A 16,328-nucleotide genomic window follows, 5' to 3' on the forward strand; every position below is an offset into this window, starting at 1 on the left:
CAGGCGTAAGCCACCGCGCCCGGCCCAAGTTTTTTAAAAAATAAACATTTTTTTTTTTTTTTTTTTGAGATGGAGTCTGGCTCTTGTCACCCAGGCAGGAGTGCTCACTGCAACATCCGCCTCCCGGGTTCAAGCGATTCTCCTTACTCAGCCTCCCAAGTAGCAGGGATTACAGGCGCCTGTGACCACACCCGGCTGATATTTGTATTTTCAGTGGAGACGGGGTTTCCCCATGTTGGCCAGGCTGGTCTTGAACTCCCTACGTCAGGTGATCCACCCGCTTCGGCCTCCCAAAATGCTGGGATTACAGGTGTGAGCCACCGTGCCTGGCCAAAAATAAACAATTTTTAATTTAAAAATGCAACTGATAACCAGGCACGGTGGCTCACACCTGTAATCCCAGCACTTTGGGAGGCCGAGGTGGGCGGATCACGAGGTCAGGAGATCAAGACCATCCTGGCCAACATGGTGAAACCCTGTCTCTACTAAAAATATAAAAAATAATTTTAGCTGGGCATGCTAAAAATAAAAAATATTTTTAGCTGGGCATGGTGGCACACACCTCTAGTACAAGCTACTCAGGAGGCTGAGGCAGGAGAATCGCTTGAACCTGGGAGGCAGAGGTTGCAGTGAGCGGAGATCGTTCCACTGCACTCCAGCCTGGGCGACAGAGTGAGACTCTGTCTCAAAAAAGAAAAAAAAAAAAAGAAAAAGAAAAAAAAATGCAACTGACTATTTATATGGACTAGTATCCCATAACCTTTCTAAACTCCCTTATTAGTTCTATAGCTTTTTTATTTTTTGGTTCATTCCTTAGAATTTTCTATGTAAAATTATGTCTTCTGTAAATAAGTTTTATTTCTTCCTTTCAAAAATAAAAATAAAAAGACATCTCTACATTAACAAGGATACCAGAGTATACATTTCCTTTTTCTGTATCCTCAATAGCTTCTATATAGGCCATGAAGGAGAGACAGTAGTACACAGAGGTCAATTCAGATTAGGAAAGATAAGATTAAAATCACTTTGGTTCAAACACATGAAAACAGCTGAGGAATGACTATGCTTCAGCATGTGATTAACACCATATATCACTCCTGAGATGGGGAGGAACTATGGCAGAGGGAAGCAGTGAAGTGCACACAGGTTTGTTTCCTTGGTTTATCAGCTCCTTATTTGAGCACAGAGATTCAACCAGCGATCACTGCTTCAACCTGTTTGGCCTTGGTCTAACTAGAAAACTCACTGGCAGACTTGTTTCTATCGCTAACTTACAGTTGGGCTTGAAGCAAGCAAGGGAAGAGTTCTCAGAATAGTCACAGACTGGCCCAGACAGCCAGGGACTATCTGAGACCTGCTGGGCCCTAGGGACAATTGCCAAAGTCGGGAGAGATAAGAAGCCAGGGGGGCCGGGCATGGTGAGGGGTTGAGGTGGGCAGATCACCTGAGGTCAGGTGTTCAAGACTAGCCTAGCCAACTTGGCAAAACCTTGTCTCTACTAAAAATACAAAAATCAGCCGGGCGTGGTGGCAGGAGACTATAATCCCAGCTACTCGGGAGGCTGAGGCAGGAGAATCACTTGAATCTGGGAAGCCGAGGTTGCAGTGAGCCAAGATCATGCCACTGAACTCCAGCCTGGGTGACAGAGTGAGACTCCCTCTTAAAAAAGAAAAAAAAGAAGCCAGAGGGGCAGGCCAGCCAGGGATCAGAAAACAAGAGCTCCAAAACAAGCAAATGAAACACTTGTCATTAGTGCAAAGTGTTAAGGACTTAAAATATCCTTAAAAAGCTATATCTTCTCTCTCTCTTTTTTTTTTTTCTGTATCTTTTTAGAGATTGGGCCTCACTCTGTCACCCAGGCTGGAGTTCAGTGGCATGATTATAGCCCACTGCAGCCTTGAACTCCTGGAAATATTTGGAACCACAGACAGGAGCCACCATGTGTGGTTTTTATTTTATTTTTATTTTTTGGTAGAGATAGGGTCTTCCTATGTTGCCCAGGCTGGTTTCAAACTCCTGGCCCCAAGGGATCCTCCCACCTCAGCCTCCCAAAGTCCTGGGATTATACATATGTGCCACTGAACCCAGCCTCCTGTCTTCAACTAGAGTGTGAAATTACCATTCGGATAACTTTACATTGTTGACTTTTTTTTTTTTTTTTTTGAAACGGAGTCTCGCTCTGTCACCCAGGCTGGAGTGCAGTGGTGCAATCGCAGTTCACTACAAGCTCCGCCTCCCAGATTCATGCCATTCTCCTGCCTCAGCCTCCCGAGTAGCTGGGACTACAGGTGCCCACCACCATGCCCAGCTAATCTTTTGTATTTTTAGTAGAGATAGAATTTCACCGTGTTAGCCAGGATGGTCTCCATCTCCTGACCTCGTGATCTGCCTGCCTCGGCTGCCCAAAGTGCTGGGATTACAAGCGTGAGCCACCGCGCCCGGCCTACAGTGTTGATTTAATAAACCTAATGATAGCAGGAAACTAAAAATCATGTCAAATGTTAATGCTTATTACAATATCCTAAATAGTTTTTAATTTAAACATTTGCCTGGCACTGTGTTATTAACCTGTAGTCCTACCTACTACTGGGAGGCTAAGGCAACAGGATTGCTTCAGCCCCAGGAGTTCGAGGTTGCAGTGAGCTATGATTATGCCACTACACACTCCAGTCTGGGCAACAGAGAGACTCTGTTTCTACAAAAATAAATAAATAAATATCAATTAGATCCAAATGGACTAAAATTCTCAACATACATATAAAAATAATGGAAGCAGACTGGGCATGGTGGCTCACGCCTGTAATCCCAGCACTTTGGGAGGTTGAGGTGGGTGGATCACCTGAGGTCAGGAGTTCAAGACCAGCCTGGCCAACATGGCAAAACCCTGTCTCTACTAAAAATACAAAAATTAGCCAGGCGTGGTGGCAGGCACCTGCAATCCCACCTGCTCTGGAGGCTAAGGCAGGAGAATCGCTTAAACCCGGGAGGCGGAGGTTGCAGTGAGCCAAGATTGCATCATTGCACTCCAGCCTGGGTGACAAGAGCAAGACTCCATCTCAAAAAAAAAATAATAATAAAATAAATAATGGAAGCTGTAGGAATAAAGGAATAATAACTTAATCCCAGATACTTAAAAATATCAATTTACAAAATATAATAACACATTAAAACTTTATGTAAGAAATATCTTTTACCATATTAGAAAATATTTTAGGCTGGGGACAGTGGCTCACGCGTGTGATCCCAGCACTTTGGGAGGCCAACATGGGAGGATCGCTTGAGGCTAGGCATTCAACACCAGCCTGGGCAACATATCAAGACCTGACTCTATTTATCAAGACCCGACTCTATTTAATTTTTTAAAAACATTTTAAGGTTTGGTCAGGCATGGTGGCTCAATCCTGTAATTCCAGCACTTTGGGAGGCTGAGGCAGGTGGATCACCTGAGGTCAGGATTTCGAGACCAGCCTGGCCAACATGGTGAAACCCCATCTCTACTAAAAATACAAAAATTAGCTGGGCGTGGTTGTGGGCGCCTGTAATCTCAGTTACTCAGGAGGCTGAGCAGGAGAATTGCTTGAACCCAGGAGGTGGTGGCTGCAGTGAGCCGAGATCACGCCATTGCACTCTAGCCTAGGTGATAAGAGCAAAACTACATCTCAAAAAAAAAAAAAAAAAAAAAAGTATTTGTGAAAGCAGAGAAGCACAAATGGCTGGAAGAGCAGGATCTTTTCTTTTCTTTTGAGACAAGGTCGCGCTGTGTCACCCAGGCTGGAGTGCAGCGACAAGATCTTAGCTCACTGCAACCTATGCCTCCTGAGTTCAAGTGATCCACCCACTTCAGCCTCCCGAGTAGCTGAGACTACAGGCACATGACACCATGCCCGGCTAATTTTTGTACTTTATGTAGAAACGGGATTTCGCCATTGCCCAGGCTAGTTTCAAATTCCTGGCCTCAAGTGATCCAACCACCTCGACTTCCCAAAATGCTGGGATTATAGGCATGAGCCACTATGCCAGCCCAACAGCAGAATCTTAGGATCTCTGACAAAAGACCCAACATAAATATATCATTGGTTAAACAGAAATCATGTTTAAGAAGGAAAAAAAAATATATATATGTAATTTTCTCAATAAAAGGAAAATACCAACCATGCACAGAATACTAATACTATTATTTGTAAATGATTCAAATACATTTTTGAAAAAGAAAAGGGCCTGAGTTTCCTCATTCACAATAGGGTAAGTTAAAATAGGCTCGTGTGGCTATAACGGGCCATAGGTGTGCTGGATCGGGACCCTTCAGCTCTGGCTGGAGCCTGCAGGCAACACATCCTGCAGCCAGCTGCTTCTTCTCTTCCCTTTTCTTGGGGTGTTGGACATCATCTTCATTTTCTATGTGAACTCTGTGCAGGAAAGCCTGGGAAGCCTACTTAAGCAATGAGCTCCAGGTCCTGCTTAGGTCTAGCATGTCGTCACTGTACCTCTAATAAATCAACATCATGATGCACTGTAGCAACAAGACAAACAGAACCTCCATGATGCACAAAAGGTAATGAAAATGACAGAAATGGCTGGGCATGGCGGCTCATGCCTGTAATCCCAGCACTTTGGGAGGCTGAGGCAGGGAGATCACAAGGTCAAGAGATCAAGACCATCCTGGACAACATGGTGAAACACCATCCCTACTAAAAATACAAAAATTAGCTGGGCATGGTGGCGGGCGCCTATAGTCCCAGCTACTTGGGAGGCTGAGGTAGGAGAATTGCTTGAACCTGGGAGGTGGAGGTTGCAGTGAGCTGAGATCGTGCCACTGCACTCCAGCCTGGTGACAGAGCAAGACTCCACCTCAAAAAAAGAAAAAAAAAAAAAAAAACAAAGAAAAGAGAAAATGACAGAAATACCCCTATTCTTCTAATAGCTACATTTCTGTAAGTTAAATAATTCAAAAAATATCTTGCATGTTGCCCAGGCTGGAGTGCCCAGTCTGGCACTTCCCTCCCTCCCTCCCTCCCTTCCTCCCTTCCTCCCTTCCTTTCTTTTTCTTTCTTTTTGTCTCACTCTGTCATCCAGGCTGGAGCACAGTGATGCAATCTTGGCCCACTGCAACCTCTGCTCCCAGGATCACATAATTCTCATGCCTCAGCCTCCCTAGGATTAGAGGTGTGCACCACTATCCCCAGCTAATTTTTGTGTTTTTAATAGAGACAGGATTTCACCATGTTGGCCAGGCTGGTTTCGAACTCCTGGTCTCAAGTAATCTTCCCACGCGGCCTCCTAAAGTGCTGGGATTACAGGTGTGAGCCACCTTGCCCAGCCTCAAATTCATGTTTGGAGTAAGTTTTCCATTTAAAAGCAATTGTGGGCCAGGCATAGTGGTTCATGGCTGTAATCCCAGCACTTTGGGAGGCCGAGGTGGGCAGCTCACCTGAGGTCAGGAGTTTGAGACCAGCCTGGCCAACATGGTGAAACTTCATCTCTACTAAAATACAAAAATTAGCTGGACATGGTGGTGTCCACCTGTAATCCCAGCTACTTGGGAGGCTGAGGCAGGATAATCGCTTGAACCCGGGAATCAGAGGTTGCAGTGGGCGAAGATGGCACCACTGCACTCCAGCCTGGGTGACAGAGCAAGACTCTGTCTCAAAAAAAATAAATAAACAAAAATAAAACAAAAGCAACTGTGAGGTATGTAGGGTATAATTATATTATTCTTGCTACTTTTTAAATATGTTTTTAAATGTCCATAATTAAAAGTTTGAAAATTCAATTGTGGATTATGTCTTTTCAATTTTAATATGTTTAGATTTTGTTTTATGAAGTGCATAGCTGAATCCTGAACATGTAACTTCAATCTGATCAGTTATGTATCTTTTCTGTGCTCTTCAATAAAAGAAAGGAAAGGACTCAATTAAGAATATTGTAGAGCAGTGCTTCTTTTTTTTTTTTTTTTTTTTGAGACAGAGTCTCCTCTGTCACCCAGGTTGGAGTGCAGTGGCGCGATATCGGCTCACTGCAAGCTCCGCCTCCCGGGTTCACGCCATTCTCCTGCCTCAGCCTCCCTAGTAGCTGGGACTACAGGCGCCCGCCACCATGCCCGGCTAATTTTTGTATTTTTAGTAGAGACGGGGTTTCACCGTGTTAGCCAGGATGGTCTCGATCTCCTGACCTCCTGATCCGCCCGCCTCGGCTTCCCAAAGTGCTGGGATTACAGGTGTGAGCCACCGCGCCCGGCTGAGCAGTGCTTCTTAAACTTGAATACATGTACAAATAACCCGGGAACCTCCTAAAAATGCAGATTTAGATTCAGTAGGTCTGCATGTAGTGGGATGTGAGATGGTATGTTTTTCTTTTCCTTTTTTAAAAATAGAGACAGGATCTCTCTCTGTCACCCAGGCTGGGGTGCAGTGACTTGATCTTGGCTCACTGCAATCTCCACCTCCCAGGCTCAAGTGATCCTCCCACCTCAGCCTCCTCAGTAGCTGGGACCACAGGTGTGCACCACGATGCCCAGTTAATTTTTGTATTTTTTGTATTTTTGTATTTTTTGTAGGGTTTCTCCATGTTGCCCAGGCTGGTCTTGAATTTCTGGGCTCAAGCAATCAGACTTGGCCTCCCAAAGTGCTGGGATTACAGGCTTGAGCCACTGCACCTGGCCTTGCTCTTCCTTTTCTTGAGACAGGGTCTGGCTTTGTCCCCAGGCTAGAGTGCAGTGGCGCTATCATGACTCACTGCAGTCTCAGCCTCCTAGGTTCAAGGGGTCCTTCCACCTCAGCCTCTGAGTAGCTGGGACTACAGATGTGCACCAACACACCTGGCTGATTTTTTTTGTTTGTTTTTTGGTAGAGATGAGGGTCTCCCCATATTGCCCAGGCCAGTCCTAAACTCCTGGGCTCAAGCAATCTGCTCATCTCAGTCTCCCAAAGTGCTGGGATTACAGGTGTGAGTCACTGCACCTGACCAAGATGGTACAATTTAAGCAAGCTCCCAGGTTTTCCAGAACCACACAGTGAAGAGCATGGCTATAGAACGGTGGTTCTCACACTTGAGGTGCATGAGAATCACTGGGAGGGCTTGTTAAACCACCCCCAGGGTTTCTGACTTAGAAGGTCTGGGGTGGCATATGATATTCTGCATTTCTAACAAGTTTCTCTGTGATACTGATGTTGCCTGTCTGGGGACCACACTTGGAGATCCACTGCTGCCAAGGAAAGCATATTAGATTGTGAGAGTCAAAACCTGGGTTACTAACTGGCCCTATGACTCTATCAGGTAGAAATGCATTCAACAGAACAACCAATTAACAGTAGCTTAAACAAATAATAGTTTGTTTTTCTCATTTGTTAAATCCAGAGGTGGGCAGTCCAGGTCTGGGGTGCTTCTTAGAAAGTCAGCAAGAACACGCAGTCTTTCTTTCTTTCTGCTCCACCATCACTACCATGTGGCTTTTGTGTTCATAGGCACATGATGGCTGTGGAACCAAGTTCGGAGCAGAAAGAACGGAGCAGAGATTGGGCATGGTGGCTCACACCTGGAATCTCAGCACTTTGAGAGACTGAGGCGGGAGAATTACTTGAGCCCAGGAGTTTGAGACCAGCCTGGGCAATGTGGTCAAACCCGGTCTGTACAGAAAAAGACACAAAAATTAGCTGGGAGGCACGCACCGGTAGTCCCAGCTACTTGGGAGGCTGAGGTGGGAGGATTACCTGAGCCCAGGAGGTTGAGGCTGCAATGAGCCAAGATCATGCCACAGTACTCCAACCTGGGTAACAGAGTGAGACTCCATTAAAAAAAAAAGAAGAAGGAGGAGGTTAGGGAGGGAAAGAGAGAAAGAGAGAGAGAGGAAGGGAGAGAGGGAGGGAGGGAGGGAGGGAGCAGAGTCAATGGTTCACTTGCCCTTTTGAGAAAGTTTACCCAGGAGCCCTGCTCCACGACTTCTGCTTACATCTCATTGGCAAACACAGACCAATCACTGGGCGGTAACTAGGGAGAAAGGGTGAGACTTACTGCTCAACACTGTTTGCCACAGGGACATCAGATATAGACGGAAAATCTTCTTTTTTTTTTTTTTTTTTTTTTGAGACGGAGTCTCGCTCTGCTGCCCAGGGTGGAGTGCAGTGGCGCGATCTCCACTCACTGCAAGCTCCGCCTTCCAGGTTCACGCCATTCTCCTGCCTCAGCCTCCCGTGTAGCTGGGACTACAGGCGCCCACCACTGTGCCCGGCTAATTTTTGTATTTTTTTAGTAGAGACAGGGTTTCACCGTGTTAGCCAGGATGGTCTCGAACTCTTGACCTTAGGTGATCCGCCCGTCTCGGCCTCCCAAAGTGCTGGGATTACAGGCCTGAGCCACCGCGCCCGGCTAGACACAAAATCTTAAGTCCTAACTACTTGGAAGACTGAGGCAGGAAGATTGCATGAGTCCAGGAATTGCACAGAAGCTCCCAAATTAGGCACATACCTCAGCTCTGTGAGCCTCAGTCTGCTTATCCATGAAATGTACGAGATGCATGACTGGCATTTTGCGTAGGACAATTCATCAGTGTGTGGGGCTCTCCTGTGCATCGCAGGGTGTTTAGCCTCTCTAATCTCTAGATACCAAATGCCAATATCACCCACCCACGGCATTGTGATAAAACCACAGACCTCTGTGGGTTTGCAAATACCTTCTGGTTGGGGTGGGATATGGGAGGGGACCACCTTCCTGGGCTGGAAACAACTATACTTTTTTTTTTTCTGTCACACAGGCTGGAGTGCAATGGTGTGATCATAGTTCACACCATTGAACTATGATCACTGCAGCCTCAAACTCCTGGGCTCAAGCAATCCTCCCACCTCAGCCTTTGGAGTAGCTAGAAGTACAAGCACACAACACCATGTTCATCTAATTTTTAGGTTTTTTTAAGAGATGGGGGTCTCATTGTGTTGCCTAGGCTGTAGCCTCTTTTATAAAGGTTAGAGGTTTTTTTGCTTTTTGCTTTCTTTTAACTTTCTTTCTTTTTGAGATGGAGTCTCGCTCTGTTGCCAGGCTGAAGTGCAATGGCGCAATCTCGGCTCCCTGCAACCTCCACCTCCCAGGTTCAAGCGATTCTCCTGCCTCAGTCTCCCAAGTAGCTGGGATTACAGGTGCATACCACCATATCCGCCTGATTTGTGTATTTTTAATAGAAATAGGATTTCACTATGTTGGCTAGGTTGGTCTCGAACCCCTGACCTCAAGTGATCCTCCTGCCTTGGCCTCCCAAAGTGCTGGGATTACAGGCGTGAGCCACTGCACCTGGCCTCCATCTACTATTGTTCCAATGATCTAACTACTTCCAAATCACTCCTCCATATTCCCAGAAGACCTTCCTCTCCACATTGGGCCTCACTCTCATTCCAGGTGACTTTTATTAGGTTGGTGCAAAAGTAGTTGCAGTTTTTGCCATTACTTTTATTTTATTTTATTTATTTTTTGAGACAGAGTCTTGCACTGTCGCCTGGGCTACAGTGCAGTGGCGCGATCTCAGTTCACTGCAACCCTTGCCTCCTAGGTTCAAACAATTCTCCCGCCTCAGCCTCCCAAGTAGCTGGGATTACAGGGACCTGCCACTATGGTCTGGCTAATTTTTTGTATTTTTAGTAGAGATGGGGTTTCACTATGTTGACCAGGCTGGTCTCCAATGCCTGACCTCGTGATCCACCTGCCTCGGCCTCCCAAAGTGCTGGAATTACAGGTGTGAGCCACCGCACCTGGCCTATTTTTTTTATTTTTTATTTATTTATTTTTTGAGATGGAGTCTCACTCTGCTGCCCAGGCTAGAGCGCTATGGCTCTATCTTGGCTCACTGTAACCTCTGCCTCCCAGGTTCAGGTGATTCTCCTGCCTAAGCCTCCTGAGTAGCTGGAAGTACAGGTGCCCACTGCCACAACTGGCTAATTTTTGTATTTTTAGTAGAGACGGGTTTCACCATGTTTGCTGGCCAGGCTGGTTTCAAACCCCTGACCTCAGGTGATCTGCCCACCTCGGCCTCCCAAAGTGCTAGGAATACAGACATGAGCTGCTGCGCCCGGCTGCCATTACCTTAATGGCAAAAAGCACAATTACTTTTGCATCAACCTAATATGTCCATCTGGATGGTCCTGGCCAGACTGGCAGTTCCCTTTTACCAACACCCTTTACCTCTTCTCTATTTCAGTTGCCCACACAATGACCAGAGCCCAGCACTTGCCATCCATGAGCTATTCCTTAACCTTAAACTTCACTGGCTCTGGCCAGGTGTGGTGGCTGTAATCCTAGCACTTTGGGAGGCCAAGGCAGATGGATCACTTGAGGTCAGGAATTCGAGACCAGCCTGGCCAACATGGTGAAACCCCGTCTCTACTAAACATACAAAAATTAGCCAGGTGTGATGGCGCGTGCCTGTAGTCCCAGTTACTCTGGACACTGAGACGGGAGAATCTCTAGAACCCAAGAGGCGGAGGTTGCAGTGAGCTGAGATCATGCCATTGCACTCCAGCTGGGGCAACAGAGCAAGATTCCTTCTTAAAAAAACAAACAAACAAAAAAAAAACAAAAAAACTTCAGTGGCTCATTCATGGTTCATCATTTCCTGCATCTCCAGTTTCTCATTCCCTTGGTCTCATTCTTCTTCCCTGCGCTGATTCACCCTCCTCAGCTTTTAGCCCCATTCTAGCTTCACATTCTTCTTCCTGCAGCCTGGATATGCTGATCCATCCTTCCTCCATTCCCCTGATCCTCACCTCATCCTTCTGGGAGAACCCCAGCCCTGGCTCCAGCTGACTTTCTGCCCTCTTATCCCACACTTGGCAGCTGAGCACTGATGGAGCCAGTGCACACCCAAGCAGATGGTTGCCGTGACAACCTGGTGGTCTCTGGCCGCCCCACCTCCTCCACTCCTGGGCTGGGAGTTCTTCTGAGCTGTCCTTGTCAGCCCTTTCTGTTTCCTACCTTTATCCTCCTCCCTTCTCATTGTCACTCTCGACAGATAACTTCACTCCTACTTGTAGGTGAAAATAGAAGCCATCAGGCAGAAGCCCCCTCAACATCCTGCCCCCGACTCCCACCCCACTGAAACATTTATTTTTATCCACTCTTATCCTTTCCTCCCTTTTATTGTAGGAAAGGTTTCCTTCCTGTAGTTAATCCCTCCACCTGAGCCCTGCATCCCAGCAGTTCAGCCTCCTCAGGGACCTTGGCTCTGAAAATCCCCTCTCTGCCCTTTCAGTATTTTAACATGTTAGCCTCTTTTCTTCTAAATGCCGACACTACTAGTCTCCCTTTCTCTCTTTTCTCTTGGAGTAAGGGTTCCTAACCTTTTTAAACTGTGGATTCCCTCAGCAGTCTGGTGAGGGTTTTTTTATTTTGTTTTTTGAGGTGGAGTCTCGCTCTGTCACCCAGGCTGGAGTGCAGTGGTGCGATCTAGGTTCATTGCAACCTCCACCTTCCCGGTTCAAGCAATCCTCCTGCCTCTGCCTCCCAAGTAGCTGGGATTACAGGTGCCCGCCACCATGCTCAGCTAAATTTTTTGTATTTTTAGTACAAAAATACCATGTTGGCCAGGCTGGTCTCGAACTCCTGACCTCAGATGATCTGCCTGCCTCAGCCTTCCAAAGTGCTGGGATTACAGGCATGGGCCACTGTGCCCGGTCGATGTTTTTTGAATACATAAAATGATACACATAGAATTACCGCAGGAACCAATTACCCACAATATGTTGTTACAGTATTTTTAAGTTGCATGAATAATTTTTGACATAGTTATATATTTTCTTTTATTTTGTGCCCTTTGTTAATGCATTCAATAACGAGATCTTGAAGTGGGCCTAATAACTTCTGTATTTAAAATTTTTTTTTTTTTTATAGAGAAACAAGGTCTCACTCTGTTGCTCAGGTTAGAGTACAATGGCATGATCATAGCTCGCTGTAACTTCAGACTCCTGGGCTCAAGCAGTCCTCCTGCCTTAGCCTCACAAAATGTTGGAACTATAGGCATGTGCCACCACGCCTGGCTAATTTTTTTTATTTTTATTTTTTTGTAGAGAGAGGGGGTCTGTATGTTGCCCAGGCTGGTCTCAAACTCCTGGGCTCAAGTGATCCTCTCACCTCGGCCTCCCAAAGTGCTGGGATTACAGGTGTGAGTCATCACACCCAGCAATTTCTGTCTTTTTAAAATATTGATAATTATAAGCAATATTTTACAATATCTGCATCAAAAAAACTTTTTTTCAGTAGCTGAGCATGGCAGCATGTGCTTATAGTTCCAGCTATTCGGTCGGCTGAGGTGGGAGGATTGCTGAAGCCTGAGAGGCTGCAGCTCCAGTGCATGGTGATTACACCACTATACTCCAGCCTGGGCAACAGAGCGAGACCCTGAACCCTCCAAAAAAAAAAAAAAAAAAAAGTGTATACTCACTGACCACGTCCTTATCTTCCACACATCTCAATTTTATGATTCCTCAAACACCCATTTGTGCCAACTGTGTATAAGGATAAGCAGTGATTGTTTCGGCAGCATATATACTAAAATTGGAATGATACAGAGATTAGTAAAATTAAATTAAAAATTCAAAAATACAGAAAGAATAAGTAACCTTTTGCAATCTAGTTTTTACTCCATGGCCCAGGGCCACTAGTCTCTCCAAAGTTTCACATGGTCCCATGAATTTTTTTTTTTTTTTAAGACAGAGTCTCACTCTGTTGCCCAGTCTAGAGTGCAAGTGTCATTCACTCAGCTCACTGCAACCTCTGCCTCCCAGCCTCAAGCGATTCTCCTCCCTCAGCCTCCCAAGTAGCTGGGATTACAGGTGCACACCACCACGCCTGGCTAATTTTTGTGTTTTTAGTAGAGATGGGGTTTCACCATGTTGGCCAGGCTGGTCTCAAACTCCTAACCTTAAACAGTCCATCCACTTAGGCCTCCCAAAATGCTGGGATTACAGGCATGAGCCACCGTGCCTGGGCCCTTGAATTTAAAGTACCTTTCTCTTTTCTTTTTTTTGAGACAGAGTTTTGCTCCTGTTGCCCCGTCTGGAGTACAATGGAGCGATTTCAGCTCACTGCAACATCTGCTTCCCGAGTTCAAGTGATTCTCCTGCCTCAGCCTCCTGAGTAACTGGGAATACAGGTATACGCCACCATGCCTGGCTAATTTTGTATTTTTAGTAGAGACAGGGGTTTCTCCATGTTGGTTAGGCTGGTCTCGAACTCCTGATCTCAGGTGGTCTACCCGCTTCAGCTTCCCAACGTGTTGGGATTACAGGCGAGAGCCACCACACCCGGCTTTTCTTTTCTTCTTTTTTTTTTTCAATAGGCATGTTTCAGAGCTCAGTTTGATTATGTAACATCTAGCATGAGTGACTCCATTCTGGTTTGGTCTGAATTGCTAGGGTCTAGGACAGGAAGCTAGTCTAAAGTGATGGCCTCCTGTAAATTGTATTTAACAGCATGAATAGGGTCTTACAGGGAGAATATGTGGTGTAGGAACATCCTAGATTGGAAGAGGACTAGACTAGAACCTGACAGTGAATGGCAAAGAAAAATGAAGGAGCAAGCAAAAAAAGCAGAAGGAAACCTGGCGTGTGCCAGTATGGTTTCATTGCCTACCCCTTCATTTGGGACAAAGCCTTGATTTCGTTTTACATTCTACCCTTCCTCCAAGTGGTTCAGCAATGAGTCCTGATTAATCCAAGCCAATCTTGTTATCACAATTTGCCTACCAGGGACTGATTTAGGAAGGGACATATGATGCAATTCAGGCCAGTGAGATGTGAGGAAAGACTTCTGGGGGCTTCTGGGGAAGGTCTCCTCATTGGTTAAAAATAAAGAGACATATGGGAAGAGACACACTTGCTAGCTGCATGTTTTCATGTTGGGATACAGCATTGGAATGACTTGTATTAGGGTTTTCCAGAGAAACAGAACCAGTAGGTTCTAGATATAGATATATAGATAGATATTTATATATGAGGAGATTTATAGGAATTGGCTTATGTGGTTATGGAGGCCAGGAAGCCCCATGATATGCTCTCTGCGAGCTGGAGAACCTGGAAAGCCAGTGTGTAATTCTGTCTGAGTCCAAACGCTGGGTAATCAGCCGAGGGCCAATGATGTGGGTCCCACTCCGAGTCTGGAAGCCCAAGTCTGAGGGTAGGAGGAAATGGGTGTCTCAGCGCAAGCAGAGAGAGTGAGTTCACCCTTGCTCCATCCTTTTGTTCTATTCAAGCCTTTAATGGATTGAGTGATGCCTACCCACACTGGGAGAGCCATCTGCTTCACTCAGTTCATCAGCTCAAATGAAAATCCCTTCCAGAAACATCCTCATAGACACAGCCAGAAATAATGTTTTGCCAGTTACCTGGGCATCCCTTAGCCCAGTCAAGTAATACACCCAATTAACCATCACACACTGCTACAGTCATCCTTGAACAGTGCAGAGAGCACCTTTACGACAAGCCATCGTCTTCAGGGTGGTAGATCAGAATGGTGGATGGTAGCTGGGAGCAGCAGCTCGTACATGTAATCCCAGCACTTTGGGAGGCCAAGGCAGGCAGATTGCTTGATCCGAGAAGTTCAAGACTAGCCTGGGTGATATGGTGAAACCCTGTCTCTACCAAAAAAACCAAAAAAATTAGCTGGGCGTGGTGGCGCATGCCTGTAGTCCCAGCACTTTGGAAGGCTGAGGCAGGAGGATCATTTGAGCCCAGAGGTCGAGGCTGTGGTGGGCCAAAATCATGCCACTGTACTCTAGCCTGGGTTATAGAGTGAGACCCTGTCTCAGAAAAACAAAAAGGTGGAAAGTACCCAAGTCCCTGATGACACTGCTAAGCCTTCAAATTAATCAGCCCTGAAGCTCTTCAAATGTGAGACATATTTTTCCTATGATTTAAGCTATTTGACTTGGAGTCTTTTTTTTTTTTTGGCAGCTAAAGGCACAGCCATAGAGAAGAATACTGCAAGAGCCTAGGCAGCAGAAAGCTCCAAAGAAGAAATGAGCTGGCATCTAAGGCTGCAGGGAAACGGAGTCATATGGAGACAGAACAAGGTACTTTAGGCTGGGTGTGGTGGCACATGCCTGTAATCCTAGCTACTTGGGACGCTGAGGCAGGAGAATCGCTTGAACCCGGGAGGCAGAGGTTGTAGTGAGCCAAGATCGCACCACTGCACTGTGCCAGCTTGGGCAACAAGAGTGACACTCCATCTCAAAGAAAAAAAAAAAATGGCCAGGCACAGTGGCTCATACCTGTAATTCCAGCATTTTGGGAGGCCAAGGCAGGAGCATTACTTGAGGTCAGGAGTTTGAGACCAGCCTGGCCAACATGGTGAAACCCGGTCTCTACTAAAAATACAAAAATTACCTGGGCATGGTGGTGTGTTCCGGTAATCCCAGCTTCTTGGGAGGCTGAGGCAGGAGAATCGCTTGAACCTGGGAGGCAGAGGTTGCAGTGAGCCAAGATCATGCCATAGCACTCCAGCCTGGGTGGCAGAGCAAGACTCTGTCTCAAAAAAAAAAAAAAATTTAAATTAAATAATTAAAAAAAAAAAAAACACCACAAGATTCACAGCAACCAATCCAAAGGGCTCAGTTTACCTGTTGCCATGATAATGATGTCCCCTTTGTTTTAATCCTGTAAGGAAACAACCAATCCACTTTTTGTTCTCTGTTTCTGCTTTCCTCAGTCCGTTTCTGTCTATAAAACCAATCTTTTTGGCTGGGCGCGGTGGCTCACGCCTGTAATCCCAGCACTTTGGGAGGCCGAGGTGGGCTGATTAAAAGGTCAGGAGATCGAGACCATCCTGGCTAACATGGTGAAACCCCGTCTCTACTAAAAATACAAAAAATTAGCTGGGCGAGGTGGCGGGCCCCTGTAGTCCCAGCTGCTCGGGAGGCTGAGGCAGGAGAATGGCGTGAACCCGGGAGGCAGAGCTTGCAGTGAGCCGAGATCGCACCACTGCACTCCAGCCTGGGGGACAAAGCAAGACTCCGTCTCAAAAAAAAAAAAAAACAACCCAGAACCACGGCCTAATTTGTAACCTCACAGAGATGACTCTGGCCCTAGTGAACAATGCTGCTGTGATTTATACGAAACCTCAGTTGGCCACATTTTGTTACTAAGCCAAAGTTGAGCTGGTTCCTCCACCCCGTTGAGATCCCTAGAGCTATCTAAAGCCTGAGGGAAAAAAATAAGTCACTAGTGCTCAAACTGGTAGCTTCAAACCGCTCACAGTTAAGTGCTGAATGATTTGGTGGCCACTGAGGTGGGAATGTGGTTTTATGTTTGGAGAGATCACAGGCAAGTGTGGCATGATTGGCTGTAATATTTGAAGAA

At 46.2% G+C, this 16,328-nt stretch overlaps 1 protein-coding gene and 1 pseudogene across 1 annotated transcript in view; both read left to right on the top strand.

Annotated features, from left to right (window-relative positions):
- The window catches only part of LOC111537698, a 24,270-nt pseudogene extending 7,946 nt beyond the window's left edge, over window positions 1–16,324 (top strand).
- The window catches only part of LOC111537357 (tubulin gamma-2 chain), a 58,619-nt gene that overhangs the window by 24,048 nt on the left and 18,243 nt on the right, over window positions 1–16,328 (top strand). The window lies entirely within an intron of this gene.

The sequence above is a fragment of the Piliocolobus tephrosceles genome, chromosome 16, assembly GCF_002776525.5.
Source record: "Piliocolobus tephrosceles isolate RC106 chromosome 16, ASM277652v3, whole genome shotgun sequence".
Taxonomy (NCBI): domain Eukaryota; kingdom Metazoa; phylum Chordata; class Mammalia; order Primates; family Cercopithecidae; genus Piliocolobus; species Piliocolobus tephrosceles.